The sequence below is a fragment of the Balaenoptera ricei genome, chromosome 6 (assembly GCF_028023285.1).
Source record: "Balaenoptera ricei isolate mBalRic1 chromosome 6, mBalRic1.hap2, whole genome shotgun sequence".
Lineage (NCBI taxonomy): Eukaryota > Metazoa > Chordata > Mammalia > Artiodactyla > Balaenopteridae > Balaenoptera > Balaenoptera ricei.
The window spans coordinates 46,214,319-46,229,408 of record NC_082644.1 but is presented as its reverse complement, the minus strand read 5'-3'; the positions used below and the strand labels follow the sequence as shown (position 1 = coordinate 46,229,408).

Below are 15,090 nucleotides of genomic sequence, written 5' to 3'. Positions count from 1 at the left end.
GTGGCCCAGTTACCCTATTGTCTCAGCCAGAAAATTGTGCAAATAAGTGAGTGAAGCCATCCTAGACTAGCCAGCCCTGGCCTACACAAAGCTGACCTCCTGGGTCTGAGCAATTTCAACTGAAATCAGTCGAACCCAGGATCCCCCAACTGCCCACTGACCCACAGACCTATGAGAAATAATTAAGTGATCACTGGGTTAAGCAAGTGAATTTGGGGGTAGTTTGTTACTCAGCAAAAAAGCTCAATCACGCAATCATGAAAGCAGATATTAATCATAAATAAACTGATTCTACAATTCTACAAGCATTATTTATTTCCTTCCTATGTTTCTTTTATTCTGAAAGTACTCATAATATGCATTTACCTGGTTATAATTTTGTAAACCCATGAGACGGGAGCCATGATTATTTCTAATGTGTATAAAATTCCCCATTTTGGAATATTTGAGACAAGAAAGTCTTTAAAAATGATCAAACCTGAGAAGATGGATTATAAATTACTTTAAAAAAATCAAACAGGATCAAGTTTCTTAAGGATAAAATGGAAAAACTCAAGGGAAAATGCACAGGTTTGAAGTTGAGATACGCTGATCTCCCTTCTTTTAATTCATGGCACTGTGAAAACCCGCTGTACTGCAGAGCCAGAGTATTCATGAGAACAAGGGTGGCAGAAGGTATTTTTAACAAAGTCATCAAGGCACTCATGAGGATGGCACATTCTCCATGAATGAGCAGAATAACAGCACTCTGTTCTAATACCACACAGCCTAATGGAAATGGCGCTTTCAGAATACTGATTCTCCCACAGGGAACTCGACAGTGAACTAGGAAAAGATCACAGGCTCTGAGAGCTGATTGGTGAATTAATTAGGTGTTGCAATTTTTTTAATGCTGTTGTAAATTACATGTGGAACTTGCACTCAGAGTCATAAAAAGATTCCAAGGATGCTAGGTGTCACACAACAGTAGGGCAAAATGTAACCAGAATCCAGAGGGAGGCCCAATGTAAATAGGTTTACCAGAGACTTGCTGAGATTAATCTTATCTTTCTTTCTGAGGGGAAAATTTAGACTTGGGTGGCAAAATTACTTAGTCTGCAAGCATGAGGAATTGAGGCCTTTCTTTCTACTACTTTCTCTAAAGTTTTCTTGATACAGACTTAACTTCATATTATAAACTTTTTAATCAATCTCTAAAGTCGTTCCTCCTCACGTAACCTATCAACTGACAGGAAATTTTGAGGAGAGAGCACCAAGAGAAGCATTTTTCATTCTGCAATGACTACGTTATTGTCATTGTGGCCTATACTCTCTCAAGAAATAGTCTTTTGTTGTACGCCTTTGTTGATAAGTGCATCTTGTTAGGTCACATATTGTATTTATCAGTTGTGTGATCTTGGGCAAGTTATTTAATTTCTTCAGTCCTCAGTTTGTTCATCTGTAGAATGGGGATAATGATAATTTTCCTTTCATAAGGCTATTACACGGATTAATAAAGTAAATTTAAAGTGCTTAAAATAATGCTTGGCACATGGCAATGTTATAGAAATTGTATGAATATTGATACAAAAATGATGTTCTTCTGTTTCTACTGAGATCCATTATCATTCAAACTTTAGCTCACTCAGTGGACAAAGATTCTGATTCCCAACATTCTGAAGGAAAATTCATTTTTCCTCAGAAAACAGTTTTCACAGAGTTGGAGTACAAAATTACTAATAGAGCTTCACATATTGAGGGTAGTAATGTAAGGGTTCACAGGACCCTTACTATTTTTCCTGTTATCTTCCATAACTGGGAGGATAAGGAGAAAATATAGGGCAGAAATTATATCTGTCAGACAAAAAAACCCAGGTACTTAAATTCATTTCAAGCCTCTCTTCTGGTGATAAAAGGACGATGCTGTAAGCATGGTGACTTGCAGTTGCTTTTTGATTAGCTATCCCCCAGGCCCTGTGGGAAAGGCATGCAGCAAATGCAAAGCCGATTCAATGCACCTCAACTCTTACTTTGAGCAAAGTACTGGGAAGGGCCTTGAAGAAGCTGCAAATCAAACAATGAAATAAGGTCCTCCTCTTCAAATCTCAAAAATAGTTATTAATACTTTCACCTCTTCCAATAAAACACTGATCATTGACAACATATGGGTATAGAAAGAAAATGTAAAACGTTTTAAAAGGTCATTTTTAATTTTAGTTCCTTTCTCTTTGCCTGTAAGCTATGCACTGAAGATAACTGTTGAGTCACGAAGGGATCAAACTATTGGGCCCACGGGATGCATGAGGACCAGTATAGGGTTGAGATAAGCACAAAAACTGGACCAATATTCCTGGAAGAATCAACCTGAGATTATATCTGAACTGATCATCACAAAGAGGACTGAGGTATTTAAGTGCCTTATTAAGATTGACGAGACTGTGGTATTCATAAGGAACAAAAATGCCACCGATACGTAATATGAAGTATTTAGTAAACAGAAGTAAGAAATTACATTGAGAGAGTGTGTTGTGTTCTGCTTACTCCTAAAAGGATTTGAGATGGTTAAGTTGCTTTTGGTGTAAGGTAAAAATAAGTGAGGACAATTTTTTAAACTGAACTGGTTCAATAATGCTAAGGATAAAGTTACTACCTACTCGAAAACAAGTAGCCAATGGCTAGGGGAATCCAGGACTATGGGACTCCTTTGTGAGACCACGGGGCTACTCTTTGTGTCATTCCTAAGGGAGCTGTCTACAAGGAACGCTGGCAATTGGGCAAAGTTCCACTTTCTTATTACAGTGTTTGGGACCTAAATGCTAAGATGGAGAACTGTGATAAACTGGGTTGGAACCAGGACTTGGGTTAGAAGCCTGAGAGAATTCTTCTACTCCACTCCAAATTCAAGCCCAAATTGTATATCTGACACTGATCGGATCAGATGTCTTAAAGGAAAATACAGATAAGAGGGAGCTAGCTGCCTAGGGAGTAAGCCCTCGGTCAGTTTACCATGTGGAGGTAAGATAGAAAGGAGAAGTGTGTTAGTAAGAAAGATGACTGGCCTTCTCCATGTAGGAAGACCTCGGCCTTTCACAGTGAAAGGAAGATAGGGCAGTCCCATGCCTACATGCATAAATGCTCACTGATGGCTATCCCACAGCACCTTGGAATCTCTACAGTTAGGCTACTATCTCTTCTTGGGACTTAGATCTTCCTTCTTTCTGAAAGCTCTTCCTGCAGATATTGCACAGGTGGCTCATTCGTATCATTTATGCTCCTGCTTAAAACGTCACCTCTACAGTGAGGCCTTTTCTGACACACAGTTTGAAGTAGCTCCTCAGGCTCTTAACTTGTTTTACTTCCAACTTAGAACTTATTATTACCAAATATTTTCTTTCACCTATTTTTATTGTTAATGAACTCCATACCCTACAACACCCATTTAGAGCATAAGCTCTATGACAACAAGGATCTTATCTGTACTGTTTACTCAGACATAGGAGTAATAAGTGAACATAATAGACACTCAGTAAATGTTTACTGAATGAATACATGCATAAATGTGTGTGTGTGTTTGTGTGTGTGTGTGTGTTGGTAAGCCACAAAAGGTGGCAGAAAAAAAGGTGCTTCTTGGGAACTTCTTATTTTACTATTGACAATAGCTAACACTTAGCAAGAATGTGTATTAATATATTAAGTGATTTTCTTACTTAAACTTCACCACAGCATCATAATATAAACACTGAAAAAAAAATAAGGAGGCATCCTGACCAAATCTACCCTAGGTCCAAATAAAAGAGATGGGATCCATGCCTAGACTGATCCCAAAGCAGTTATACTTCACTACCATATATATATCATTCAATCCTATTTACTTGCTGACATGTGCAACAGATTTGGTTCTGAGCTTCCAAGCACCCTACAAGTACCTGTAACTAAATCTATTACATGATCTACTGGAATGGTGTTAAAAATAAACAAGTTGCCAGGAGAAACCCTACCTTTTGGAGTGCTGAGACTGGAGGGAAGTATTGTCTTCCCTTGTCCCTTAATGGAGAAACTTTATAAAGGATGAAGAAAAACCATACCATAAATAACATTACTACAATAAACGTAAGCATGGGTTTCTAACATCTATAACACAAATCAGTGTAAGTCGATTGTATTGATTCAAGCCGTGGTTCAGTGAAAGTACTTCTATACAGTAAACACAAAGATTTTAATAGTCTTATTTAATCCACTGATAAAATTTAAGCTATATTCATGAATGAAAAATATTCATATCATTCAGGCAATCCTCCCTCAATATTATTTCTTGCCACTACTTTGCTGATTAATACTGTCTGGGAGAAACTGTGATGTATATATCTGTATGATGAGTAACAGACCATAATCATTAGGTGTTACAAATTAAGACATATCCATAGGTTTTAAAGCATGCATAATTTTGGCATCTTCTCAATACCTAAACCAGAACACTTACTTGAACAGGCTACCATTGCACCCATGCAGAGAAATACAAAAGGGAATATCTATAGCCAACATCTGGACTTTCCTTAGGAAGAACTCTGGTCTTATCCAATACATCCTTTCTTATTGAAAGGCCAACATCTTATCCTAGTCATAATCCTAAATTATTAAAAAATAATAAGTAAAGCACCCACAAAATACTTAACTTTAATCTATACTATAAAATGTACTCCTTGGTAACTGCATAATTGTTGGGCTGTAATTCAAGGCCAGTGAAATGGCAAAGCATGTAGTTAGCAATGGTTGATGTTAAGTCATTCTTTCTTACCATCATTAATACATGAACCTCAATAACAACATCAATAACATGAGCAGTAGTTTCATCATCCTCTTTTCACAGACTAGTAAACAAAGCCCCAGAGACCTGCCCTAAATTACCAAGGTGACAGATGCAGTAAGTGGGAACCCAGGAATGCTGCACTGGGCCTGAGACTGTAACCACTAAAACATTCTGCTTCACTATTGGAAACATGTCACATAGGTGAAATTCATAGATTTTTGTAGCTATAAAGAATCTTGCGGGTCATTTGCTTAGCCTTCTTATACAGATGAACTAAAAACAGAGTAAAGAGTTGACTTCAAGTCAATTTCCTAGTTAGGGATGGAATTAAAATAGAATCATTCCAGAAAGATTAAACCCCAACATGCTCAGAAAGGAAATGAGGGCTCGAGCATTTCAACCCATATACCCCTGAATTTCTCTCTCAAATTCAGCTCTGACTACATCCAAGACAGCCTGTTCACTTCACTTTCTTCAAGGTGATACAGCCAAATCTTCCACCCTTCTCATGGGAAAAAGTAATCATTAAAGTACTTCCAGATCAAGACTATACCCTCCAAGCTGTGCTACTACAATTGGGAGGCAAGCCTCAAGCAAAAATCCCTGAAGAAATTCTACATTTTTTCTAAACAAAATTTTTTATATAAAAATCATCCTAAATTAAGAAAACATTAGCAACCTAATCCAACAATACATAACATGGATCATACACCATGATCAAGTTGGATTTATTCCAGGGTTACAAGGATGGTTCAACACACAAAAATCAATAAATGTGATACACCACATCAACAAAAGGAAAGATAAAAACCACATGATCATCTCAATAGATGCAGAAAAAGCATTTGACAAAATTCAACATCCATTCACGATAAAAACTCTCATCAAAGTGTGTATAGAGGGAACATATTTCAACATAATAAAGGACATTTATGACAAGCCCACAGCCAACATAATACTCAGTGGGGAAAAGATGAAAGCCCTCCCAATAAATTCAAGAAGAGACAAAGATGCTTACTCTTACCACTTCTATTTAACATAGTATTGGAAGTCCTAGACACAGCAATCAAATAAGAAAAAGAAATAAAAGGTATCCAAATTGGAGGGGAAGGGGTAAAACTATTACTATTTGCATATGACATGATACTCTATATAAAGAACCCTAAAGTCTCCACCCCAAAACTAGTAGAACTAATAAATGAATTAAGCAAGGTTGCAGGATACAAGATTAATATACACAAATCTGTTGCATTTCTACACACTAATAATGATATATCAGAGTGAGAAAGTAAAAAAAAAATCCTGTTTAAAATTGCTACAAAAAAAATCTAGGATTAAACTTCATGAAGGAAGTGAAAGGTCTATATGCTGAAAATTATAAAACACTGATGAAGGAAACTGAAGATGATTTTAAAAAATGAAAAGATATACTATGCTTTTGTATTGGAATAATCAATATTATTAATTTGGCCATACTACCCAAAGCAATCTACAGATTTAATGCAATCCTTATCAAAATACCCAGGTCATTTTTAACAGAAATAGAAGAAATAATTCCAAAATTAATAGGGAACCACAAAAGACCCAGAATTGCCAAAGCAATCCTAAGAAAAGAGAACAAAGCTGGAGGTATAAACCCTCTCAGATGTCACACTATACTACAAAGCTACAGTAATCAAAATAGTGTGGTATTGGCAAAAACAAACAAACAAACAAAAAAACCAAAAAAAAACAGACATATAGATCAATGGAACAGAATAGAGAGTCCAGAAATAAACCCACACACCTATGGTCAATTAATCTATAACAAACGAGGCAAGAATATGCAGTAAAGAAAACAAAGTCAACAAGTGATGACGGGAAAGCTGGACAGCCACATGTGAAACAATGAAATTAGAACATTCCCTCACACCATATACAAAAATATAATTTAAATGGTTTAAATGTAAACCATTTTAATGTAAACCATTAAAATGGTTTAATGTGTAAATGTAAGACACAACACCAAAAAACTCCTAGAAGAGAACATAGGCAAAAACAAAACCCACTCTGACATAAATCATAGCAATATTTTCTTGGATCAGTCTCCCAAGGCAAAAGTAATAATAGCAAAAATAAACAAATGGGACCTAATTAAACTTAAAAGCTTTGCACAGCAAAGAAAACCATCAACAAAATGAAAAGCCAACCTACAGATGGGGAGAAAATATTTGCAAATGATGTGACCGACAAGGAATTAATATCCAAAATATACAAACAGCTCACACTACTCAATATCAAAAAAGCAAACAATCCAATCAAAAAATGGGCAGACTTGAACACACATTTTCCCAAAGAAGACACAGATGGCTAACAGGCACATGAAAAAGATGCTCAACTATGTTAATTATTAGAGAGATGCAAATCAAAACCACAATGAAGTATCATTTTACACCTGTCAGAATGGCCATTATCTAAAAGTCTACAAATAAATTTTGGAGAGGATGTGGAGAAAAGGGAACACTCATACACTACTGGTGGGAATGTAAATTGGTGCAACCCTAAGGAAAACAGTATGGAGTTCCTTAAAAAACTAAAAAATAGAACTATTATATGACCCAGAAATTCCACTCCTGAGTATATACCAGGAAGAAATGAAAACATTAATTCAAAAAGATACATGTACCCCAACATTCATAGCAGCACTATTTATAATAGGAAAGACATGGAAGCAACCCAAGTGTGATTGAATTAAGAAGAAATGGCATATATATGTATGTGTGTATATATATATATATATATATTTGTGTGTATATATATATATATATATTTGTGTGTGTATATATACACATATACACATATGCCATATATATATAATGGAATATTACTCAGCCATAAAAAAGAATGAAATACTGCCATTTGCAGCAACATGGGTGGACCCAGAGAATATTATGCTTAGTGAAATAAGTTAGGCAGAGAAAGGCAAATACTATACAACATCACTTACATGTGGAGTCTAAAAAATAACACATGTGAATGTATATACAAAACAGAAAACAGACTCACTGACAGAAAACCAACTTGTGGTTACCAAAAGGGAGAGGAAAGGAGAGAGGAACACATTAGGGATATGGGATTAATAGATATAAACAACTATATACTGTATAGTACAGGGAATTATACCCATTGTCTTGTAGTAAGCGATAATGGAATATAATCTGTAAAAATACTGAATCACTATGCTGTACACCTAAAACTAATACAGTATTGTAAATCAGCTACATTTAGTACTAAATACATGGTCTAATGACATATGTAAGGGATACTTCTCCACATAAAAGGCCATCAAAGAATGATAAGAGTAATGTAGAAGATGTGAAGTGTCATCTCTTGCAATGCTGACTGAATCATGTATTCCTGGTGAGAAGCGGCCGGCAAGCCAGCCACACCAGGTGACATCTCTAGAGTCAGGACTCTCAGCCCTTTATGCAGCAGCCCATTATGTTTTGGGAGAAATTCTAATTTTTACATTTTTTTCTTTGTGTTTTGTTTGCTTAAACTAAACCCATATAGTATTATTTTAAAAATCTTTACCCCATCTGGTCACTTTACACCCAAATGTCCCAGAACCTCTCTGAGTCACAGCTATACAGGTGTTACCCTCCCTTCCATCTGCCATCAATTCAAATACTTAGAGAATTATCATCTCTAGCACTTGTAAGTCTTATCTTCTTAAAACAAGGCATACATAATTCTTTCAAATCTTCAGATTACTTCATTATCATGTTTGTTCTGGGTAATTATCTTTGAGTTTATCACTGTCCTTCTTCAACTTGTGGATTCAGTTCTCAGTTTTGGGAGTCTTCTATTCCGAGTGCTAACCTATGTTACAGCCCCTTCACAGTTCAATATGCCTGTTAATGTCATCCACATTCTAATTGCACGCTGTCCAACACACTGGAGACATATACTTTCTAAACTTGAATATGTTTCTTTGTACAGCATGTCTCTGCTATATTCACAATTTAGCTCACTCAACTAATAATGATTTAAATATATATATACACACACATACACATTGTGATATGTAGAATGGAGAACATAAATTTTAAAACCTCACGTAAGGTTTTGAGGAAATAAACATTAGCAATAAAAAATAGGCATATAGTGGGAGTGAGGGGGACACCGTTAAAATCTCCCTTTGTCACTTTAGATGAAGACTTGACTGTGTGGGCAAAGGAGAAGGAGCCAGTGTTTGGGAGGAAGGGGCTGAAAATGGAAGTGAAAATAAGCTTAATTGTTAGAACAAGAATCTAAATAGAAGATAGGGGCTCTGTCCTTGGATTCTGCTTATGTTATATGCCTTAAACTTTTGTTAAAATGAAAGTTCTCAGTGTAGACAAATTTCCATATGGTTTTGAATGTTTTTTAAAAATCCCATCAAAATTAAATGAAATTAATTTTCAAAATAACCTCTAGTCATTTAATAAATTAATAGTGTGTATTTCATTTTTTGCTGATAAAAATAAAACCACTTCCCATCTATTACCAAAAAATCTGAAGACAGCCAGCGTTCTTTGGGTTCACAAGCAGGGATAGACTGTAGAATTTCACATAAATTCAATCAGGAAAAAGAGGTTAATTTACCAGGATTTCTTAAACTGGCTAAAGGAACTATGAAAGACTATACTATAAAATATTCAAAGAAGCAATTATATTTCACAGTGTCTTCAAATCACGTCAAATTTATCATATTTTAAGTGCCATTAAATGTTCTCTTTGATTGGAAGAGGCCTGTGAATGATAGACAGTTTTGTGCTGTGCAAATGAGCAGTTTCCCCTAATTCTCTTCACATGACTGCTCATTCTTTCCCTATTATCTCATCCAAGTTAACATAATGGAGACCCTTGTAAAATGTGAGCCACATGTTTCATCATGCAGTTCATGATTTAAATTTTATCAATGATGCCTTTATTTTTAAAATTTGACCAATTTAGTATATTTTGTGTATATTTAATTTCTCTCCTATTATGCCTTGAAATATATTTCTTTTTTTCATTTAAAATCTATATTTCTATGCATAGAGAGTGTGAATTTCCTTTGGATCCCAAAACACCATCCTAGACTGATAAGTGTGTGTGTGTGTGTGTGTTGGTGTGTGCGTGTATCCACCACTTGTGCCTAGGTAGACTATTTACATACAAGTCATTCCTTCTTGGCTATTATTGTTTGTCTGATAAGCATGTGAAACAGTGCTGGAAGCAGGTATATTCCCTTTCTAGGAAACCCATTTTTCAGAAAAAAATGTTCTTTGCTTCATTTCTTGGTCTTCATGAGGACACAAGTGAGCAGCCCCATATGTCTCCCTTTAGTTGCATTAAATGAGGATTTCTGAACAGTTACTAGCCAAGCCTTGTCTTCCTAGGCACCCCTGGAATCCTAATTCCTTTCTCTGTAGTTTTAGGCGGTAAAAGGAAAACAGTAATTGCAAATGTTTTAATTTACTCTCTAACAACTGAAAACAAAAAATTTTTAAAAATAATAAAAAATAAAAACCTTGTTGTGTTGCTTGGTAAAGGACCACTAGTAGAGAAAGAGAAAGTAGGAAAACTAATAATACCTTCCAAGGAAAAGAAAGTCATCCACACCAGACATACTCAAGCCACTGAAGCAATTTCTATTCTTGTAGCTGTAATTTCTTAAATTACAGAGTGAGCAAATGTGTTACCCTCCAGAACTAATGAAAAAAAAAAAAAAAAAAAAGCCCAGATGTAACTCAGCTTCCACTTCAAATTAATAATAATCTACCTCCAACACGACTACCTAAGTCATAAGTATTAATAAAGAAAATATCTTTAGCCATTAAACTTTATGTGTAATATTTGAACATGCTAACATAGTGTTTAAAGGGACAAAATGACTTTGAGCAAACAAGAACACTGTACAGACTGTCTGAAACATATTAATATATGTCTGAAACAATATAATATATGAGATACTTTTACAGAGGAAAATGCATAAGCCCAGCAGTGGGTTGTCAATATACCAATAACTTCCCCCAGTCACTTTGGAGCTAACAAACCAGAGGAACTACTTAATTAAATACATGACCAAATGAAAGAAAATTAACTTCCTTCTTGATATAAAGAAAATAAGTGTTAAGACAAAAAAATGGTATTTCATTACATCCTGAAAATACAATTAAAATAAAGTCAGTATTTACCTTATGTACTTAAAAATCCATTGGACACTTCAGAAGCCCAAGCAGCTCATGATGCAGCTTTCCAGTGGCAGTCTTCCATTCCTATAAATAAAAGGAAGGTGAAGGAGAACACTTAGAGCAATCTATGTCTCTGTAGAGTGATGCTGATTAGCTATGAAATGTTTATTATCACTCCTCATTGCCATTTAAAAATTAACTCCCTATATATTGCTGTTATTATAGATTTTGTTAAATGCACAAAATAGAAATGAAAATTTCTGGGATTTCCATGGTACCAAATAGGCTCCAGATTATGAAATATTACAAAAAAAGAAAACCATTCAATCCCATGTTATTTTACCAGGAAAGGCAGTTGTACTATGAAAACTAAAACATTTGTAATTGAAATGTTTTCTTATTATATACACATTACCAACATAAATATTTTTCTCGTCTTAACACTGAGTTACAAGTAATAGGGGGTGTTGGCTCCTTGTTTCTTTTACTATTGACTTCTTTACTAGATTTAAGCAAGTATTCTTACTTTATTTCCCATAATTTTCCTGGAGAAGATTCATAAAATGTGGAAAATAATAGTCATCAATTTGGTAAGTTGATATGCAATATGTAGGTATTTAGGTGGCTTCTATTTGTAGACAATATATACTATGCACAGTAAAAAAAAAATTAATAATACTATTTATATAGAATGGGACTGTATTCCATCCCTCTCCTACATCTCCCTCAATCCAAGCCTCATACTGTTAAAATCCAGGCACAAATCTCAATGAAGCAGCACCACGGACATCTGTGCTTCATGTCCCACCTCTTTCTGAAAATCTTTAATCCTTTATGTGGCAAAGAAGATGAGGTTAGGAACAGAGATAGTGGGGAAATTGTGCTCCTAACTGAGAAGTATAACTTTGTCAAGGCAGGTGTGGCACATTAGAACAGAAATAAATGAGCATCTTATTATCCTATTGCAAGAGGGATCATATAAGTTCATGTTTTAAAGGCCAGATTCATATGAATTACTTTACCAACTCAGTGTTTCTAAAAACTGCTATCAGGAGCTAACTGTATCTATTTAGTATATAAAGATATTAAATATATATATACTAAATACTTATATGTTTATATAAATATATATGTATATATAATACATAGTATATATATACATATATATAATTTTTTTTACTAGTTCCATCACTATGTGCTGCTTTGTTTCTTTTTTCTATTATTGAGTATTAGAACTCAATTTGAAGAAAAGATGCTTTCCAGCCAAATAAATTCTGTACAGTGAATAACGTGTCCCATTAGATTCCAGAAAGACATCAGAAGCTACATTTACATTACGGAGAAACAAACTTTGAAAGAAAATGTTAACCACTTTTGGCAAGAAAAAGAACACTCTAAAGTTCACAATAATGGGACACTAGGCAAAAAATACTGAAATGCCAAGAATGTCTGGATAGCATTTTATGAATTTCTGGATGTATTGCAGAACTATCCTGCTTTCCTGAAAATACATCAACTAATCCAGTACCTCATCATATTCTAACTCTGTATTCATAATTGTTTGCCTTGATCTCATTTTGTTATCCATAATTCTACAATAAACAACCCTGAACTTTTATTGAAGACTCACTGTGATAAGTGCTATGATAGGTGTTTTCATATGGCTATCTCATTTAATCAATAAGATATATACAGTGTCACACTTTGCAGACAGTTGCCATTGTCATATACTATGTTACAGCATAAAAACCCTAAATTGGAAGTTGCATGTTCCATAAAATAAAGTGCTATTTCCAACTAATTATGAATTTTAAGTTTTATATCATTAATTCACTGAAAATGCTTTTTAATGTCTAAAGTGTTTATTGAATAATTACAAATATATATGGAATGTGAAAATTATCAAATAAAATCTATTATTTAGTTACTTGAAACTTACATTTTAATATTTCCATGGGGCAGGGGGATGATCCTGAAACATCACAAGTCATTTTTTTATGATCACATTAAAGATTAGATATGAAATAGGAATGTGTACTGTATCTCCAACCCACACATCAGAATTTCCTAATGTTGCTGGAAGAAGACAATTTTAATTAAGACCAAATATTGTTTAAGAAAGATGAAAAATAAACTATAATGGCAAAGTAAATGGTATAAATGCAAAAGAAGCAACCAGCTATAAAGGATTAGAGAGAGATTATTTTGCTAAATGAAAAAAAAAAGAAAACAGAGTGTGGGACAGATAAGGTAGTGGAGAAAGAAGGTGGGGGACACGTGTCGATAAAACCCATAAAAGTATATGTGTCCATGTGTGTTTCTTTTGGTGGGAGTTGAAGGAGTATAACTGTCTAAAGAGACATTCCTTCAGAGTTTGCTGGGTTCTTCATGAAACACTGAAGGAAAAAAAAAAAAAAAAAAGCTATAATTCCTAAAAGTTAAATCAATGGTTATAATAACGGGGCCAATAATCTGATCTTTGATACAGATCACATTCTGGATCAAATGGTAATGAATAAGATAAGCAGCCGGGTCCATATGTGGTCCTAAATCATGTGGTTCATTCATCTTAAGTTGAGGAAATCCTTTACACCAAAAAGATTTGGGGAAGTAGCAGAAAGATGTTAGTAATTGAGTAAATATTGTTCACAGGAAGGAGAGGAAAAGTATGAAAAATCAGTTTCATAAGAATTGGTGGATGTGGCTCAAGCTGAGCTGGAACAAGACTCAGAACAAAGAATTTGAGGAAATACGCCTTTAGCATTTTGAGTGAGGAATACAATTTGAGATAAGTAATACTGTCTAGCCCACAAGAAATGGGGACTTGATGAATGTGTATTTGCAAATATTTAGCAGACAGAAGATAGCCCAAGCCATGTATAAAAATAAAAAAGAATCTGCCCACATGCTCAGGATGTTCAATAAAATCATACCTGTAACAGGCAATGTACCTAATAAAATCCTGAGCACCAACCTGGAAAAACATACACAGAATTTTTTACCTTAGGTGTACAAAAATTATGTGTTTTTTCTCCAAGATCACATGAGTAGTGTGAAATGTCAGTTCCCTTTTCACTATGTGATACTGTTTGCCTTAATTATAGTCTCTTTCTATAATGAGATGAGTATATATTATAGGTGAATCCCAAGTGCGTATGTAATACTGAAGCAGATAATGATTCTAAGTACAGCGTTTGATTGATGTGGGGATTAAAGTACAGTGAATTTAGCACAATCCCCAGCACTTAGTGAGTGATTAAATGATAGCTGTTATTGTTATTATCCAAAAAATGAGAGAAAATATTAGTAAGAGGAGGATATAGTGGTGAAGAGAGAAAAATGTTAAAGAGGTCAATGAACATGCTATAACACTAATTTTATATGGATTAATATTTTTAAAATACAATCAGGACTGATTTAATCCTTATTCAAACAAAAGTGACTTTAACTTCAAGGTTAGAGATATGCAAATATAAATGATAAAAGAATCATTGTTTTATTTCCTTCTTTAGACAATGAGTATAATAATCACCAAAGATAAGCAATAGTTTAAATTCAAAGTGAAGTAAGAATATGCTTTAGGTTTAAGGAGTATTTGAAAACAAGGGGAAAAAAATAAGTCTTCCTGGACCTTCAATGCTATTTTAGAGGGAAAATATATTCCTCTACTGTGTATATTTCTAGGTATAAATACCATCTAGTTAGGAATTTACATCTCTACCCTTGAAAGTGTTTAAGAGGAAGTCTGAAAAGCTCTGTTTTAAATGAAAAGGTAGACAATTTTACCATTCTTCTCTTTTTCCACAACATTTTTTAGTGATTCTCATACTTTATTTCAAGGTGAGGGAAAAACGGAGAAGACTTTTTGTCTGAGGAAATACATAGCATGTATAGATGTATGGCATCTTCTCCTAAAAGGAAAGTAACTCTCTCACAGAATTTTTTATCCACTATGATTCATACTTAGTATACAATAGTCTGTATACTCTCTGCACCTAATTCTCAATTGACGTGTTTAAGAATCTTTATTTAAATATATACCAAAATGACCTATTTGTTACTGTTGTAACTTTCACCTAAGACCATGCCTAAGGCATTAACCCA

The 15,090-nt window shown here is 34.3% G+C and overlaps 1 protein-coding gene across 4 annotated transcripts in view; it reads right to left on the bottom strand.

The window, feature by feature from the left end:
* The window catches only part of LINGO2 (leucine rich repeat and Ig domain containing 2), a 1,205,266-nt gene that overhangs the window by 673,267 nt on the left and 516,909 nt on the right, over window positions 1-15,090 (bottom strand). For all 4 annotated transcript variants that reach the window (XM_059924622.1, XM_059924625.1, XM_059924624.1 and 1 more), the window contains one exon: window positions 10,990-11,070. The gene's annotated coding sequence lies outside the window, so the exon portion shown is untranslated. The remainder of the gene's footprint in view (window positions 1-10,989; window positions 11,071-15,090) is intronic.